This window comes from Schistocerca piceifrons, chromosome 7, assembly GCF_021461385.2.
Source record: "Schistocerca piceifrons isolate TAMUIC-IGC-003096 chromosome 7, iqSchPice1.1, whole genome shotgun sequence".
NCBI classification, from domain to species: Eukaryota; Metazoa; Arthropoda; class Insecta; order Orthoptera; family Acrididae; genus Schistocerca; species Schistocerca piceifrons.
Window position 1 is genome coordinate 494,385,094 of NC_060144.1, and position 18,926 is coordinate 494,404,019.

At 43.0% G+C, this 18,926-nt stretch overlaps 1 pseudogene; it reads right to left on the reverse strand.

Moving 5' to 3' along the window:
- Positions 1-883: 883 nt before the first annotated feature.
- LOC124709342 lies at positions 884-1,001 on the reverse strand (annotated as a pseudogene).
- Between the last annotated feature and the right edge of the window lie 17,925 nt (positions 1,002-18,926).

Here is an 18,926-nt window from a genome sequence, read left to right on the forward strand (position 1 = left end):
AATATTTCAGTAAACATCACAAAGAAGTACAAAGTTTGTAAACCCTCGAGATTTCGGTCTCGCGTTAAATTCCTCTGTAATATACGTCACTGAAACAACATACACTGTCACACATAAAAGATGAATCACCCAGAAGATATGATCAGACGTCAGTGTAACTTAGTAAACTTGTACACTATCTGCGGTTATGTAAATGATTAGATTTACAATTCTCTATGAGAGGTAGAACGGTTTGCTGAGTGCATCAGGGCTATGACCGTCCGTGGTGTAAGAGTTGAACAGCGTCAGACGTGATCTCTGTAAAGGACACGGAGATGCCACTAGAGACAACTTTATCAACGTCTGACGCAATTTGAAATGCGCCTCATTGTGGTTCTCCATTTGGCCTTCTGGTGGAGTAGTGCAATATTCAGATATGTTAGGGATTCAGATGTGACATTGGCTCGATGATGGCAACTTGAGGGCAGGCAAACTCGTCGTCAAGGTTCCTGTCCACCACGTCAGACCACCACTAGCGAGGAACACTGTACTGCACACTGACCCTACCGTAACCCCTTCACACTTACGCATTCTGTCTGAGAACTCCCTGAAACGTACTGTGCCATCCCGCATGATTGGTTAGAGACTATCAGAATCTGGGCTAGGGGTTTATCGGCCTATGCACAGGCTGCCATTAAAGTAAACGTAAACTGCATCCACAGGCCCTGGTGGACCCATCGGCACCGATCGGTCGCCGTGTCATTCTCAGCCGGATGCCGATATGGAGGGGCATCTGGTCAGCACACCGCTCTCCCGGTCGTATGTCAGTTTCCGAGACCGGAGCCGCCACTTCTCAATCAAGTAGCTCCTCAGTTTGTCTCACAAGGGCTGAGTGCACCCCGATTACCAATAGCGCTCGGCAGACCAGATGGTCACCCATCCAAGTTCTACCCCAGCCCGACAGCGCTTAACTTCGGTGATACGACGGGAACCGGTGTTACCACTGCGGCAAGACCGTTGGCGGCTGTCATTTGCACCACAACACAAGTGGATGCATCTGCTGTAGTGGGTCTCCAGAAAGTGTGGACTGCTGAAAGGACCCATCTGCTATGACTTCAGATCACGGTTGTAGTGACTGAGGGAAACCTGACAGCACAACATTACTCAAGTACATCCTGCGTCCTCATCTCTTGCCGTTCATGCGACAGTACCATGATGTTAATTTTCAACAGGACAATGCTCTTCCACAAACGGTACGTGTCTCTATCAGCTGTCGGCGTGATTTTGAGGTACATCCATGGCCAGCAAGTTCTCCAAGTCTGTCCCCGATAGAACGTGTGGGATCAGCTCTCACGTCAAGTCTGGTACCAGGACACAGGGTATCCACAGCCAGTTACAACAATTGTGAGCGAGCTTGCCTCAGGAGATGACACCCTTCCCAACGGAATCAGCGGATGTATACAGGCAAAAGAATACGCAACGTTGAAGTAGAAAGTGGGCCAGTTCCTTGTAAACTGTACTCGATTTTGCTGTCACTGAAGTAACATCATATACCATGTACATCCCTAAAATTTCAAATGGCTCTGAGCACTATGGTACATAACATCTATGGTCATCAGTCCCCTAGAACTTAGAAATACTTAAACCTAACTAACCTAAGGACATCCACAACACCCAGTCATCACGAGGCAGAGAAAATCCCTGACCCCGCCGGGAATCGAACCCGGGAACCCGGGCGCGGGAAGCGAGAACGCTACCGCACGACCACGAGCTGCGGACACTAAAATTTCAGTTCGTTTCCTCTTCCACTTCTGTGTGCATCTTTTTCTAGCCAGGCAATGTATTTCAATAATATCAAGCCCACCTATAGACAACTGTGTTATGTACAGATTTAGAGGAAACTTTAGAAGGAAACTTGAATTGCATGTTCCGTTTAATCTATTCCTTCATAACTATAACCCCAAATCATCGTCCAATTTTATTCAAAAATTTTAGCATTCGCTGTTACAGCAAAGGCCTTCTTCACACTTCCCTGCACAATACAGTCTTCAGCAACAAACATTCACGCTATTCCTGCATGCTCCTGACGTCATATACCACCTCCCATAATGTCGTCGGCACAGTTTTCCCCAATTTTTTGAATGCAAGAGGAACTTTCTTTCTACAGCTGCCACACAGTATGATCTCGTCGTCTTTCTTGGCGAAGTGAACTAATGCACAGTTCACACGTATCCAGCCGAGTGAGTTCTGTAAATGGCGCGACGTTTCGACGAGTGTCATCGTCTAACGAAATATCAAAATACCGACTTCGTCATCCTTACACAGGCTCAGCAGCGCTGCGGCAGAACATCAACAGAAAATTTCCACACTACTGTAGGGTCCAGCGTACAAGGAATACACTAAGGATGGAACATCAACCATAATGGAGAGAACCGTTGGTCTTTTGAAGAACTTGCCAGCGGCAAGGGTGAATATAACTCCTCGCTTGTATGGGCTTTCTTTTCCGCCCACGTCCAGTGCGAAAGCGTAAACAGAAAACAGAGCAGTAAGTCGTCGTTAGCCGTTAACATAACGCATACCAATAGTAAAACCAAGACATTCCATAAACAAAACAAGGTCAATGCAGTCGCTACGGTCTGATAACAGATTAAATACTTCATACAGCACAGCACAATAGAAGACTGGGCAAGTGGATTCCCAGCTCCGTACGATACGCGTGGTCCACGTGACACACCGGTGCCACCCCTCGCGGTCAAAGGCAGCAGTTGTCCTACACTGAAGAGCCCAAGAAACTGGCATATCTGCCTAATATCTTGTAGACCTCACACCCTCCCCCCTCCGTTCACTTAGAAGTGCAGCAGCACGACGTGGCATGGACTCGACTAATGTCTGAAGTAGTGCTGGAGGGAATTGACACCATGAATCCTGTAGGGCTGTCCATAAAACTGCAAGAATAAGAGAAGGTGGAGATTTCTTCTGTGCAGCATGTGGCAAGGCATCCCAGATATGCTCAATAATGTTCACGTCTGGAGAATTTGGTGACCGGCGGAAGTGTTTAAAATCAGAAGAGTGTTCCTGGAGCCACTCTGTAGCAATTCTGGACGCGTGGGGTGTCGCATTGTCCTCCTGAAATTGCCCAAGTCTGCGGAATGCATAATGGACATGAACAGATGTAGGTGACCAGACAGGATGTTTACGTACATGCCACCTGTCAGAGTCGTACCTGGACGTGCGGTCCCATATCACTCCAACTGCACACGTCCCACACCATAACATAGCCTCCACCAACTTGATCAGTCCCCTGCTGGCACGCAGGGTGCATGGATTCATGAGGTTGTCTCCACACCCGTGCACGTCCATCTGCTCGATGCAATTTGAAATGAGACTCGTCCGACGAGGCAACATATTTCCAGTCATCAACAGTCCAATGGTGTTGAAGGGCCCAGGCGAGGGTTAAAGCTTTCTGTCGTGCAGTCATCAAGGGTACACGAATGGGCCTTCGCCTCCGAAAGCCCATATCGATGATGTTTCGCTGAATGGTTTGCGCGTTGACACTTCTTGCTGGCCCAGCATTGAAATCTACAGCAATTTGCGGGAGGGTAGTACTTGTGTCATATTGAACGACTCTCTGCAGTCGTCGTTGGTCCCGTTCTTGCAGGATCTTTTTCCATCCGCAGCGATATCGGAGATTTGATGTTTTACTGGATTCCTGATATTCACGGTACACTCGTGAAATGGTCTTACGGGAAAATCTCCACTTCATCGCTACCTCGGAGATGCTGTGTCCCATCACTCGTGGGCAGACTAAAACACCATGTTTAAACTCACTTATATCTTGATAATCTGCCATTGTAACAATACTAACCGATCTAACAACTGCGCGAGACACTTGTTGTCTGATATAGGTGTTGGAGACCGCAGCCCCGTATTCTGGCTGTTTACATATCTCTGTATTCGAATACACATGCCTATACCAGTTTCTTTGGCGCCTCAGTGTAGCGAGGAGCATCATCTGTATCGTTACCGACTCCAACTGTAGGCGGTGACTCTAAACATGCGAAAGTACGCAATGAAGAAATGACACCAAACGCCGTCAGCTGTGATGTATGGACTGGTCATATGCGCAACTAGCAGAAGTGGGTCACTGGGTCCACCACTTGCAGAGATCGTGTGAGTTTGTGAAATTAATGAACGACATTCGACTCGGAAAAGTGATCCGCTGGTGATCGATTTTTCGTCGTTATTCATCCAATCGCTGCCATTACTAGCACAAAACTTCGAATGAAAGATGATGAGCATTTTCGAACACGCTCCCATCAACATTTACTCTCAGGGCGGCGGGCGTTTTTCCAAGCAAATGAACGGTTTGGCTTCAGGGCCTCCCCTGGAACCAGGAATAGCCCACGTGCATATGGAACAGTTTCAGGAAATGGTTATAGAGACCACATGCTTACATCCTAAACATTTCTACACGAACGTGGATGACGCCTTCGTTGAGTGGCCACATGTCAGCGAGGTCCTCGACAAATTCTTGGACACATTAATGTCATCAACGAAAATACAAAATTCACAATGGAGGTGCGGAATGACGACCGTTATCCATTCCCAAATAGTGGGGTACAGAAGAAGCAACATTCCACAGTAGGTCATTCGTTATACAGGAAACCGATGTCTACGGACCTACACTACTGGCCATTAAAATTGCTACACCAAGAAAAAATGCAGATGATAAAATGGTATTCATTGGACAGATATATTAGACTAGAACTGACATGTGATTACATTTTCACGCAATTTGGGTGCATAGATCCTGAGAATCAGTACCCAGAAAAACCACCTCTGGCCGTAATAACTGCCTTGATAGACCTGGACATTGAGTCAAACAGAGCTTGGATGGCGTGTACAGGTACAGCTGTCCATGCAGCTTCAACACGAGACCACAGTTCATCACGAGTAGTGACTGGCGTATTGTGACGAGCCAGTTACTCGGTCACCATTCATCAGACGTTTTCAATTGGTGAGAGATCTGGATAATGTGTTGGCCAGGGCAGCAGTCGAACATTTCTGTATCCAGAAAGGCCCGTACAGGACCTGCAACATACGGTCGTACATTATGCTGCTGAAATGTAGGGTTTCACAGGGATCGAATGAAGCGTAGAGCCACGGATCGTAACACATCTGAAATGTTAAGTCCACTGTTCAAAGTGCCGTCAATGCGAACAAAAGGTGACCGAGGCGTGTAATCAATGGCACCCCTTACCATCACGCCGGGTGATACTCCAGTATGGCGATGATGAATACACGCTTCCAATGTGCGTTCACTGCGATGTCGCCAAACACGGATGCGGTCATCATGATGCTGTAAACAGAACCTGGATTCATCCGAAAAAATGACGTTTTGCCATTCGTGCACCCAGGTTCATCGCTGAGTACACCATCGCAGGCGCTCCTGTCTGTGATGCAGCGTCAAGGGTAACCGAAGCCATGGTCTCCGAGCAGATAGTCCATGCTGCTGCAAACGTCCTCGAACTGTTCGTGCAGATGGTTGTTGTCTTGCAAACGTCCCCATCTGTTGACTCAGGGATCGAGACGTGGCTGCACGATCCGTTACAGCCATGCCTGTCATCTCGACTGCTAGTGATACGAGGCCGTTGGGATCGAGCACGGCGTTCCGCATTACGCTCCTGAACCCACCGATTCCATATTCTGGTAACAGTCATTGGATCTCGACCAACGCGAGCAGCAATGTAGCGATACGATAAACCGCAATCGCGATAGGCTACAACCCGACCTTTATCGAAGTCGGAAACGTGATGGTACGCATTTCTCCTCCTTACACGAGGCATCACAACAACGTTTCACCAGGCAAAGCCGGTCACCTGCTGTTTGTGTAAGAGAAATCGGTTGGAAACTTTCCTCATGTCAGCATGTTGTAGTTGTCTCCACCGGCGCCATCCTTGTGTGAATGCTCTGAAAAGCTAATCATTTGCATATCACAGCATCTTCTTCCTGTCGGTTAAATTTCGCGTATGTAGAACGTCATCTTCGTGGTGTGGCAATTTTAATGGCCAGTAGTGTATATTTACACCCAGCTCAATTCAGGATTGTTCTGATGAATCCTATTCGCAGAGCTCGGACCATAGGCGACCAGGAATGCCTGTCTACTGAACTTCAATACCTGAAGGAAGTCCTCCTGAGGAATGGTTTCGTATACAGTCTGCATTTCCGAAACAACTCATGAGGAAGACAAGCAACCGGCGTTTCTCCCATATGTGGGACCACCAACTGCAAAAATTGGAAGTATCCTTAGTGAATGTGATGTTAGAGCAATCTCCCGACGACCACAGAAGATTAAAGGCGGCTGGACGTCGTGGAGATAGACTGCTGCGTTGAGCAGAATTACTTGGAGCAATCAAGTACGTTCGCCTGGGGCGGAAAGACAAATCGACGGTGGCTGAGTGCAGCTTGCAAGGAAGTCGTATGTTTGATTCTGAACGGACGAGAGTTCTGTGCAGGGCCAGTGTTTTTTGGGATAGCGTAATAGAGACTAACTCAAAAAAATGGTTCAAATGGTTCTGAGCACTATGGGACTTAACATCTGTGGTCATCAGTCCCCTAGAACTTAGAACTACTTAAACCTAACTAACCTAAGGACATCACACACATCCATGCCCGAGGCAGGATTCGAACCTGCGACCGTAGTAGTCGCGCGGCTCCGGACTGCGCGCCTAGAACCGCTAGACCACCGCGACCGGCAGAGACTAACTGTGGCCTCGTCAACGGATATATTGGCTACCAACTAAACTCTGTTTAATGTCAATTGGGTTGAAAATTCTCAAACAGTAATGCAACCATTATCACAGTAATTATGAAATAGACTTTAAAAATGCTGTAACGTTGCTCATAAATGTTCATTGTTTCTTTGTGAATTTCTTTGTTATATCCTGTCATGACGCGTTTCGGGATTACCATATCATATGATGCCCTCATAAACAAACAAAATTTCTTATAATATATGGCAGATGTTACAAAGGCCTTATATTGGTCCTTACAATAGAGTAACAGTCACCAGTAATAAAATGTGCATTCCGATAATATCTTGGAGCAATAATGTAAAACATGACTTTCACTTACCAGTCGTGTATCCGCAATTGAAGCTTAAGCTTCATCAATCAAAAATGTAATGCCAACAAGGAACCCAACAGGCATTAGGCTAGAATTGCAGATGAAGACGTGGCGCCCGCCAGAATGTTTTGGGTTACAGACACGTGTGCCGAGCGCCACGACTTGGAAGGTTAGGCTCAAGTAAACATCTCAGCATACACATATACAAAAACCTGAAATTATGCAATGATCCACAATCCGAGTCTTTGGCGATTTTTAGAAAGAATTTACTGAACAACACTGCAGAATAAAATTCTCTATATTCATGACAAAACCGAGCGAGGTGGCGCAGTGGTTATCACACTGGACTCGCATTCGGGAGGACGACGGTTCAATCCCGTCTCCGGCCATCATGATTTAGGTTTTCCGTGATTTCCCTAAATCGCTTCAGGCAAATGCCGGGATGGTGCCTTTGAAAGGGCACGGCCGATTTCCTTCCCCATCCTTCCCTCGCCCGAGCTTGTGCTCCGTCTCTAATGACCTCGTTGTCGACGGGGCGTTAAACACTAATCTCCTCCTCCTCCTCCTCCTATTCATGACAAACAATCGTAAACGTTGTGGAAGTCCTTTATAAAAGCTCCTACAGATCAGGCGATATTTCCAAAACTTCAAAATTTTTAACGTCTATTTCACAACTACTGAGCTCTGTTCTGCAGTGCTCCCAGCCGAGAGACATCTATGTAGCATGCGAGGTGAAGTCTGTCTGACAACGCCGGGACTCGAGCGAGGTCCTTCCGCTCCCACCCCCGCCCCCCCTCTCTTTCTTGCGTCCTCACCGTGGGGAGAGCACGACTGCAGGGCTCTAGCGTGTATAGAAACATAACAAACGACATTTCGCCAAAACATGGCGAGGGTGATGCTAATCGAAATGTCTCTTAGACGAACTCACTCGTCTGAAAACCCAAGTGCTTTACATTAATACGAAACATTTGATTGCTTACATTTTATGGCAACTTGTATTAGATTTCTATTTCAGTCATAATTAAGTCTTTGTTATTTCACAATTCATATTCACCAGAAACATTACGTAGTTGCAGATGAGAAGCTACCTAGCCGCTTCATACAGATTCTAGAAAGCCTATTTGAAGGTTTCCCTTCTTTTTCCCTTTTTGGTGTTGTGGGATTGGGAGTGCATCAGGATGGCTTTATGCGTGCACAAATAATCTGTGCTAATGACTTCACGTCAGAGTAGTTCCTGCAGCTAACGTCCTCAAGTTTTTGTCAGACATACTGGAATCTATGTATCTCCCAGAGTTTTTACCCTCTACTGTTCCCTCTAGTACCACGAATGTCTCAACGCATGTCCCTTCTTCTTAATAATGTTTTTCAAACGTTCCTCTCCTTTCTGATTCTACGGTGAACCTCCTCACTTTCTATCAGTCCACCTGGTTTTCAACATCCTTACACAGCACCACATCCAAACGTTTTGATTCTCTTCTTTTCCTTTTTTGCTACAGCATGCGATTCACTTCTGTACAATGCTTTTATCCAAACGTAGATTCTCAGAAATTTCTTCCTGAAATTATGGCTGATGTTTGCTGCTAGTAGCCTACTTTCGTCCAAGAATGTCCTCTTTGCCTGTGCTGTTCAGCTTTCTTTGTCGACCATTCATCGTCCTCGTATGTTATTTTGGGTCCATGGTGGCAGAATTTCTTCGCTGTTTTCTACATTTAATGCCAAGTTTATCACGAATCTTATTTTTACATCTCCTTATTACTTTAGTTGTTTAGTGTTCGTGCCTCAATCTGTAAAAGCGGAATCCTTGTAGCATCTCTTTTTTGTATGTCCGTCCGTCTGTCTGTCTGTCCGATTGTCAAGAACCCTTTTTCTCAGGAACAAGTAGACATATTAAGTTCAAATTTACCTCGCATATTAAAGTCTATGGTCCGCTGACGGCGTAAAAATTTTAAGCTTCTAAATCAATTCAGTCAAAACACATATTTATATCACATATTTTGATACTCAAAAACTCACTCAGAACAAACTATAGTATGGCTCTGATCACTATGGGACTTAACATCTGAGGTCATCAGTCCCCTACAACTTAGAACTACGTAGACCTAACTAACCTAATGACATCACACACATCCATGCCCGAGGCAGGATTCGAACCTGCGACCGTAGCGGTCGCGCGGTTCCGGACTGAAGCACCTAGAACCGCTCGGCCACTGTGGCCGGCAGCTATGGGATGCTTCCCTTTGACATAGAGTCATGAAAATTGACAGTAAGCAACGTTTAATACTACAGGTATAGGGAAAATCCGAAAATTGTTAATCTGTAAATACACTCCTGAAAATTGAAATAAGAACACCGTGAATTCATTGTCCGAGGAAGGGGAAACTTTATTGACACATTCCTGGGGTCAGATACATCACATGATCACACTGACAGAACCACAGGCACATAGACACAGGCAACAGAGCATGCACAATGTCGGCACTAGTACAGTGTATATCCACCTTTCGCAGCAATGCAGGCTGCTATTCTCCCATGGAGACGATCGTAGAGATGCTGGATGTAGTCCTGTGGAACGGCTTGCCATGCCATTTCCACCTGGCGCCTCAGTTGGACCAGCGTTCGTGCTGGACGTGCAGACCGCGTGAGACGACGCTTCATCCAGTCCCAAACATGCTCAATGGGGGACAGATCCAGAGATCTTGCTGGCCAGGGTAGTTGACTTACACCTTCTAGAGCACGTTGGGTGGCACGGGATACATGCGGACGTGCATTGTCCTGTTGGAACAGCAAGTTCCCTTGCCGGTCTAGGAATGGTAGAACGATGGGTTCGATGACGGTTTGGATGTACCGTGCACTATTCAGTGTCCCCTCGACGATCACCAGTGGTGTACGGCCAGTGTAGGAGATCGCTCCCCACACCATGATGCCGGGTGTTGGCCCTGTGTGCCTCAGTCGTATGCAGTCCTGATTGTGGCGCTCACCTGCACGGCGCCAAATACGCATACGACCATCATTGGCACCAAGGCAGAAGCGACTCTCATCGCTGAAGACGACACGTCTCCATTCGTCCCTCCATTCACGCCTGTCGCGACACCACTGGAGGCGGGCTGCACGATGTTGGGGAGTGAGCAGAAGACGGCCTAGCGGTGTGCGGGACCGTAGCCCAGCTTCATGGAGACGGTTGCGAATGGTCCTCGCCGATACCCCAGGAGCAACAGCGTCCCTAATTTGCTGGGAAGTGGCGGTGCGGTCCCCTACGACACTGCGTAGGATCCTACGGTCTTGGCGTGCATCCGTGCGTCGCTGCGGTTCGGTCCCAGGTCGACGGGCACGTGCACCTTCCGCCGACCACTGGCGACAACATCGATGTACTGTGGAGACCTCACGCCCCACGTGTTGAGCAATTCGGCGGTACGTCCACCCGGCCTCCCGCATGCCCACTATACGCCCTCGCTCAAAGTCCGTCAACTGCACATACGGTTCACGTCCACGCTGTCGCGGCATGCTACCAGTGTTAGAGACTGCGATGGAGCTCCGTATGCCACGGCAAACTGGCTGACACTGACGGCGGCGGTGCACAAATGCTGCGCAGCTAGCGCCATTCGACGGCCGACACCGCGGTTCCTGGTGTGTCCGCTGTGCCGTGCGTGTGATCATTGCTTGTACAGCCCTCCCGCAGTGTCCGGAGCAAGTATGGTGGGTCTGACACACCGGTGTCAATGTGTTCTTTTTTCCATTTCCAGGAGTGTATATAACACGAAAAAATATTTTTTTGTCATTTTTTATCCCACTGTCTGTTTGCCTCCCTGTCTGTTAAGATCCTGTTTCTCTAGAACAGAGTGGAGTATCAAGTTGAATTTTATGTCACGTACTAAAGACTCTGATCCCTTGCTGCAGTAAGAAATTTGCACTTCTAACTCAATTTAATCAAAAGATACGACAGTTACATCACTCATTTTGATACTCGAAAGTTCATTCATCATAACCCATTGATCTAGAATCATGACATTTGACAATAAGCAAAGTTTTACAGTACAACTAAAGGAAAAAAAGTCCAAAAATCATTAATTTGTAATTATATTATAAGAAAAAAATGGTTTAGTTTTTTGTTTTTATTTTTTAAAAAACGTCTATAGTCCCTTGGCGGCTTGAAAATCAAAGATACGGCCATTTATGTCACGTATTTTGAACTTTGAAAACTCACTCATCAAAACCTATAGGACACTTACCGTTGACCTAGAATCATGAAATTCGGCAAGAAGCAAGATTTAACAGTACAAATGTTAAATTGTAATTGAATCACATGAAAAGTACCTTTTTGGCGTCTGAACACACATTGTATTCATCATCTGTCAAAAGCATATAGACGAACATTACTGCATGCAAACATAAAATGTAAGTTGCAGCCATGTTTTAGCAAGTAAATATAATATTTTTATTAAATATTCTCTCTCTATATGTATAAACTGAAGCTCCCTGCTCACTTTTTTGTATATACGAACTAGTCTGAGGAACTACTGTAGATATTTTGGTTTGGTCTTGGAATTTCTGGGACCAGTATCTTGCCAGTATTGATACCGATAACATGAAAAATTCGTTGAGATCCTCGATTCCCGGGATGGATTAACTTCATATGTACATAATGAATTTTGTAATGAACGTTCAGTGAGCAAGTCCTATTCGCACCTGGACAATATTTTTTTCGGTTTAGCCTCAATCCATACCGTGACCTCAATAGACTGTTCTTGCCATTAAGCAGGTTCTGTAATTCTTCTTCAATTTTACTGAGGATAGCAGTTTCATCAGGAAGTCTTGTAATTGATAATAGGTATAAAATATTTTACTTCTCGTTGTTCGCTCAGTAACTGTCTTCATAAAACATGTAGTTTGCAAATCTGAATAAAACAGGACCAACTGGTGATGACACAAATGCGCTTGAATCTGTTCGGGCAATAAGAAGATTTCGTTGTTTGCATTGTCAAGGGAAACTAGTTCCCACACTTTATTCTACAAACATGGCCACTGTCAGTACACCAGAAACCTAAGATGATAAAAACTAATGTGGTTCAGCTGCGTTTCATTAAGAAGCGTTCCTTCTGTTTCACATTTTGGAGATCTGAGAACTAATGCGTTGAATCTCCTTACCTGACTCCTCTGTCAATTGTGAGTTTCCAATTGTCCTGAGGAACCGTTAAAGTAGGTTGTGTCTCTGTCTTACTTCTTGAGGATGGTTAAAACAAATTTGATTCCCAACTGAGCCAAATGATTTCTCAAAATCTATGAATTCCAGGCAAGGTGTTAATTAATATTCATTGCTCCATTCTGTTATTTCAGTCACGGTTTCCCCGTGCTCTGTTGTGCTGTCGTGCTTCTAATGACATCTCGTCCCTTTATTTGATAAACATTTATTGTATTGTATGGTACGTAAACCGGGCGCCTAGAAACGACGGAGAGGCTCCATCCCCGCTGCAGCCGCAGTGGTCCACAACCCCACGACGACTACCGCAGTCCACTTCACCCCTCCGCCGCCCCACAACGAACCACTCTTTCAGGGTTATTGTGCGGTTCGGCCCCCGGTGGACCCCCCCAGAGAACGTCTCACACCAGATGAGTGTAACCCCTATGTTTGAGTGGTAGAGTAAAGATGTTGTATGCGTACATGGAGAAACTGTTTGCGCAGCAGTCGCCGACACAGTGTAGCTGAGGTAGAATAACGGTAACCAGCCCGCATTCGCTGAGGCAGATGGAAAACCGCCTAAAAACCATCCACAGACTGGCCGGCTCACCGGACCTCGACACAAGTTCGCCGGGCGGATTCGTGCTGGGCATCAGGCGCTCCTTCCAAATCCGGAAAGCCGTGCATTAGACCGCACGGGTAACCGGGCGGTCTGATAAACATTTAATGTCTTTCCTGTGTAATTTATTCTAATTTTAGTGAATATCCTGCCCAATAAGGAAAGGTGAAATTTTGCATGTTAATGATGTGTTACTTTTCCTTTGATTTTAATGATTTCTACCCTGACACCATTATCTCTGGTCAATTTGCTTTCTTCACATCTCGAATGTCTTTATAAACCACATTTGACGTTACTTCCGGGATGATTGTTCTCTAGAACTAGGCAGCTGGTTTTATAAATTGTCCTCTGTTCCTCAAATACAGATTCCCTATATTCAAGACGCACCAGATACTTACCTGTGAGTGACATTCAGTTCGCCACAGTACTAGATATGTTCGTACCAACTCCTGTGACACCCTGCATTCGGATGTGGAATAACCTGATCCGCAACAGAAAAGAAATCGCCAATTTCTCCCGTTTCATATTTGTTGAAAAATGTTTTATTCGTTACTGACTCCAGCTACATCACAATCTACATTCTCAGTCTCCACTACGCAAAGCCTTGTTTACCTTTCAAACCCTTACTGCTTTCTTCTTTTTCTACTTTTTTCTATACTCGTTCCTTATTCACTACTTAGATTTTGTCGTAGTATAGTTATTGCAATATAAATAACGTAGTTACTAAATTCAATCCATTTTGCCTTCAATAATCGAGCGAAGTGGCGCTGTGGTAGGACATTTAACTTATGTATGCGGTTCACATCTCCATGTGGCCACCCGGACTTTAGTTTTCTGTGCTTCCCATAAATCATGTAAGACGAATGTCAGAATCGTTCCTTTGCAAGTACACGACATATTTTCTTCCCTCAATCCGAACGTATGTTCTGCCTCTGATGGTCTAGTGCTCGGTGGGACAGAAATCTCTAATATTTCTTCTTTTCCTCTTTTTAGTTGTCATAGTGTCTGTTCGGAGCTAAGAGACGTTCTGAAGGACATAATATGGTCACGGTTAGCATCAAATTCGAAAATAAACGAATTATAAATTCGCTGATTGACTGCCAAGATGCTGGAGTGAGCTGGAAAGTCTTTTAGTGTGCTTTCACACCTCTTCGATTTGTAGAAGAAACCTTGCGATACACGGTGTGTTTATTTTTACTCGAGACATTTAAATATCTGGTAAACAACGTATCGTGCGAAAAAAAAAGTTCTAGGTTAAAAGTTAATATTAATAAAGGGGCCGTCTGCCTGTGCTACGACTGACCACATCCTGAACGCCCCTCCTTTGTGGGTAGGGTGAGATTTGTATTTTCAAATATGAACCACAGCCACCCCCATTTTTTTTGCAGTTTAGTTTTCTACACCGAAAACTAGGTACGGTTTCCCCAAAACATTGTTTTCCATTCGTGGTAGATGGAACTGTAATCAACAAATATGAAGTGTTGATGGTTTTGGAATTAAGAACTGACTCACCCAATTCTACATTTCGTTTACGGTGGAAATGTAAACCTTTGAGTTCTACCAGTTGATATTTAGGTTCGAAATTTACTTCACTGTTGGAAATTTGATTTACAGTGCAATATAGTTAGCATTTTGAATTCCTGATTAGAAACAAAGTTTAGCGTGATCCAGGAACAACGACGTGGAGATAACAGTTTTCCGTTTCCATAGGGATGCCTGACATCGGTTAGACCCCGTGGCTCTCACCATTGGGTGTTGGTTTTCGGTGAACGTGTGGCTGTTTGCACGATATGTCTGTATCCACGTCAGGTGCGGCTGCCAGTACCACTTCATGAACACTTTGTCTTATTACAGTGATTGTGGTATTCCGCCGGTAGCCGCGTAGTTATCGGCGGTTGGATGGAACCACACACGAAAATCAGTCACCGTGATGGCAGATATGAAGGGCGACCACCAAAATTAAGCATTCCGATGGTTTGGGGATTCACCACAATCAACCGCGTAGGGAACAGAGAATTATATTAGATCGGATAGATTTGTGCGACTTTGTTGCGATGATGACAGGCGCCTCGTCCAACGACTCAGCGTGCTTTTGTTCTCTGCCACGTCTCCGCAGACATTCTGGAAACGCCTTTGAATATTTGCGATGCGCTGGTTTTCCACCAAAATAAACTCAGAGACAGGTCTTTGCTTGGAACGCTACCACATTACAGAGGTCTTTTTGAGACTACGTACAGCACCGTCGTCAATAAGAATTCTCTGAAATCACAGAGGCTGAATCGGGAATATTCCAAGACGTCCCAAAACACATTCCACATTTCTTCGACGGGAATTCGACGATAAAAAAAGTGCACAACAAAGGGACCATAGATGAGGCCACTAAGAAACCTCATACTGTACTATATTATAATAAGACAAAGGGTGGGATTGACATAGCTGACCAGACATGCAATAAATATTCAGTGACAAGAAGATGAACAGTGGACATACAGTATGCATTGTTGACTGTGTGTAGTATCAATGTGGAGCTGGTATTTCAAACAAATGATAATGACAGGGAACATCCACATCGAAATTTTCTCCAGAACCGTTCTTTTCAACTTGTGAAACCACATCTTATCGAAAGATCTGTGATACGAATTTTATCAACTTACGTTTGCATGCAACAGCAACGTTAACAAAGTTGAAGAGAGGCATATACAAGAGCAACCAATGAAGAAAAAATTTAGATGTGGAATTTGTGGAAGGGCTAAAAACAGTTGTGCAGCAATAATATGTAGCTCCTGTAATTGTTTGGTTTACAAAAGTTATTCTCAGACGACAGTTCTCTGCAAAAAATTCCGTTTCCTCACCCAAGGTTGAAGACAATTGATTTCCATGTAAATTAGTCTAATATAACAAATTAGCATCTATAATATATATGAAACTGTTGTTAGGCATAAGCTGAAATGTTACTGTAATTGCTGTATCATGTAATGTAAATTACTACAACAAATAATTAAGAAAGGCTACGTATAATTAACGTGTATATAATACTCAAAGTGCCTCCTCTGGTAACAATTAAGAATGTGCATGCTCTAGGGTTAATAATATATCTATACTCACATATACTAATTTTACCTTATCTGGAATAATAACTGGTTCAGTACACCTACCTTTTATAACATCCATATCTGCATTAATAACATGCTTAGCTGCTTCACATGTTTTTGTGTGCTAATCTAAAAGGAGAGTTAATTGAACTTCAATAACAAGGTTTGCAGAACAAAATTTAGAAACTACGCCTCATAAGATACCATTGGATGATGCAATATTTCTTTCTTAGCCAAAAATTGTTTCTCGCCTACATCTTTGGTACAATGCATTAAATGTGCAGTATCATAATATTCTCATAGAAAGATTCTGTAGCTGGAGTATATTTTTCCATTTCCTGTTCTCCAGTTGTATGTATCTGTAAGTAGACAGTTGCTGTTTGAATTCTCCTTTAATAACCGAAAGTTGTTACATGGTTTTATTTCATTCTCAAGCAGTTTTTTGGCACTGAAATGAAGGAAAAATATTGTAGCTACACAAAAATATTCCATGAAGGTTTGTGCTATATTTAATGATTTAATACAAATGATTTTTGTGCCTATTTAATGATGCCTGGTAGGAAGAATCTCACATACTACTTTCAGGATAGGATTTTAATTGAGAATTTTTAAAACAGTAGAAAAATTTATCTTTATACTTTTATAATTTTTGTTTGTGTTTGTATTTTTAATATTTGATGCTAATGAAGAGAATTTTTTTGTCATATTAAACTTTTGTCTATATACAAATCGAAGCCATAATGAAGAAGCTCAACAACACAAGCAGTTGTATTTCGTTTAAAAAATAGTTAGTTACCGATAAATGTTTTGTATATCATTGCTGGATTCAAATATCTGATGACTACTTATGGAGAATGAAACTTTATGGATCTCAATAATGAGTTTAGAATTATTTAGCGTAACAGATATTACAAATTAATTAGTGGTTATGATTTTAATTTGTTTGGAAATGGGAACATTAAGCTAAAATATAAACAGCTGAAGAAACAGGATGAATGTAATAAATTCCGTTTTATGGAGCTTTCAGTTTAAATCCTTCACATTTTTGTTCATTTTATAACCTTTGTTCTTGGCTCAGAAAGTACTAAAAATTTTAAGGGAATAAACGAGTGAGAGCAATAAAAAAATTATTACTCTTCTTACTGAGTTTTACTTTTTATTATCCAGGTATTCAAGAAAAAAAGAAATTATTAGAATAATTTATAATTAGGTTTTATGCTTGAAATTTTACGATTTTTCATGAAATTTTTAGTGCATATTTTGAAATGTCTGACACATATTTAAAAAAGGTTAGAAGTTAATTTAAGAATGGTCGAGAATGTAGTAAAATGTAATTTGAAAAATAGTGAAAAGTGGTTGAAAACAGTAAAAACTGTCGTAAATTGATGAAAAACGTTTATTTTTCTTTATGCACAGATTTTTCACTTTACATTCTTGTAAAATCTGACTTTTTGATAAAATCGTGTTTTTTGCTTTTTTGATGAATTTTAGACTTTTTCGAGAGGTTTATGCTTATTTTTGCGATTCCGTGCATTCTGAGCCAAAATGAGCTAGGTACATACCTTATCGATTCTCCTGCTGATGTGTCTGTTTTGCTCAAATGAGTACACTGAAATACTATACCATCATTAAAAACTTGGATTTGGTGGTTTATTGTCACTGAGAATTCACTCAACGATGTTCATTCTTAATAGTTAAGGAATCTGTGGCTAAACAAAAATGTGGCTAAAATTACCAACCAGTTGCAAAATCATGTTTTCTTTATTTACTTTTGCAAATCGATTTCAACTGATTGACAACCATCATCGGTGTTACAAATACAAGAATAAAAATAAAAATAATTAATAATGGTGACCAAATGAATAAATGTACATAAAGCAACGTAAAAGCAATTAAATGTATATAGACGCATTAAACCATTTAAAATGCACATACAAATTTACCTTTCAATGAATATATGCCCTGAGTAGTAACACTGTCTTAAGCAGAGACCAAACATAAAGTGATACATCGAGAATTGACTATGACAACGAGAAACCATAAGGGGGCACTGCAAAGCAAACCCGCCTTCTATGCGAAAATATACAGCTAAAATAAAAATGAGAAGAAGAAATGACATACAAAAGTAAAATATAATGATAAAATATTGAAATATTTACAAAAAATGGATATATTGACAAAGATTTTGTCAACCACATAGTACAGTTATATACGCCAAAAAGCGATTGTACATATTAGTAAAAAAGGACAAACATAGGTGAGAAGCACACCACAGAAAAAATTTAAAAAAACTTTTTAAAACATTTTCAAATAATTTATCATATTATCGAAGAGCAAAAGTTAATCATAATGCCAAAACGTAAAACGGTTTTGGCATCCATCTAGCGTACAGTTAACGATATTCAGGAAGATCGGATTTTTTTCGGCAGTTGGCGCCACATTGCTGAATGCACACGTAAAGTAAACTAAGTTGGATAAGAAAATTACTGACACGAACGAAACAAACGTTTTAAAGAAACAAGACCAAATGCAGAAATAAAGCACTGGCACACTTCATATATGGGAAAATTAACAAAGGCACGATAGGATGAATTGTGAACTCGTAGAGGCTCTTATGGTGTGCTCGTATGTCATGAGACGTAAATCCACATCATATGTCTGTTGGTACAGTCGACAAAGATGGCAAACGCTCAATTAAAGGGCGTCGGCTCAAACGTAAATGGTTCAAATGGCTCTGAGCACTATGGGACTTAACATCTGTGGTCATCAGTCCCCTATAATTTAGAACTACTTAAACCTAACTAACCTAAGGACATCACACTCATCCATGTCCGAGGCAGGATTCGAACCTGCGACCGTAGCAGTCGCGCGGTTCCGGACTGAGCGCCTAGAACCGCTAGACCACCGCGGCCGGCTAGCTCAAACTTAGTCACAATAA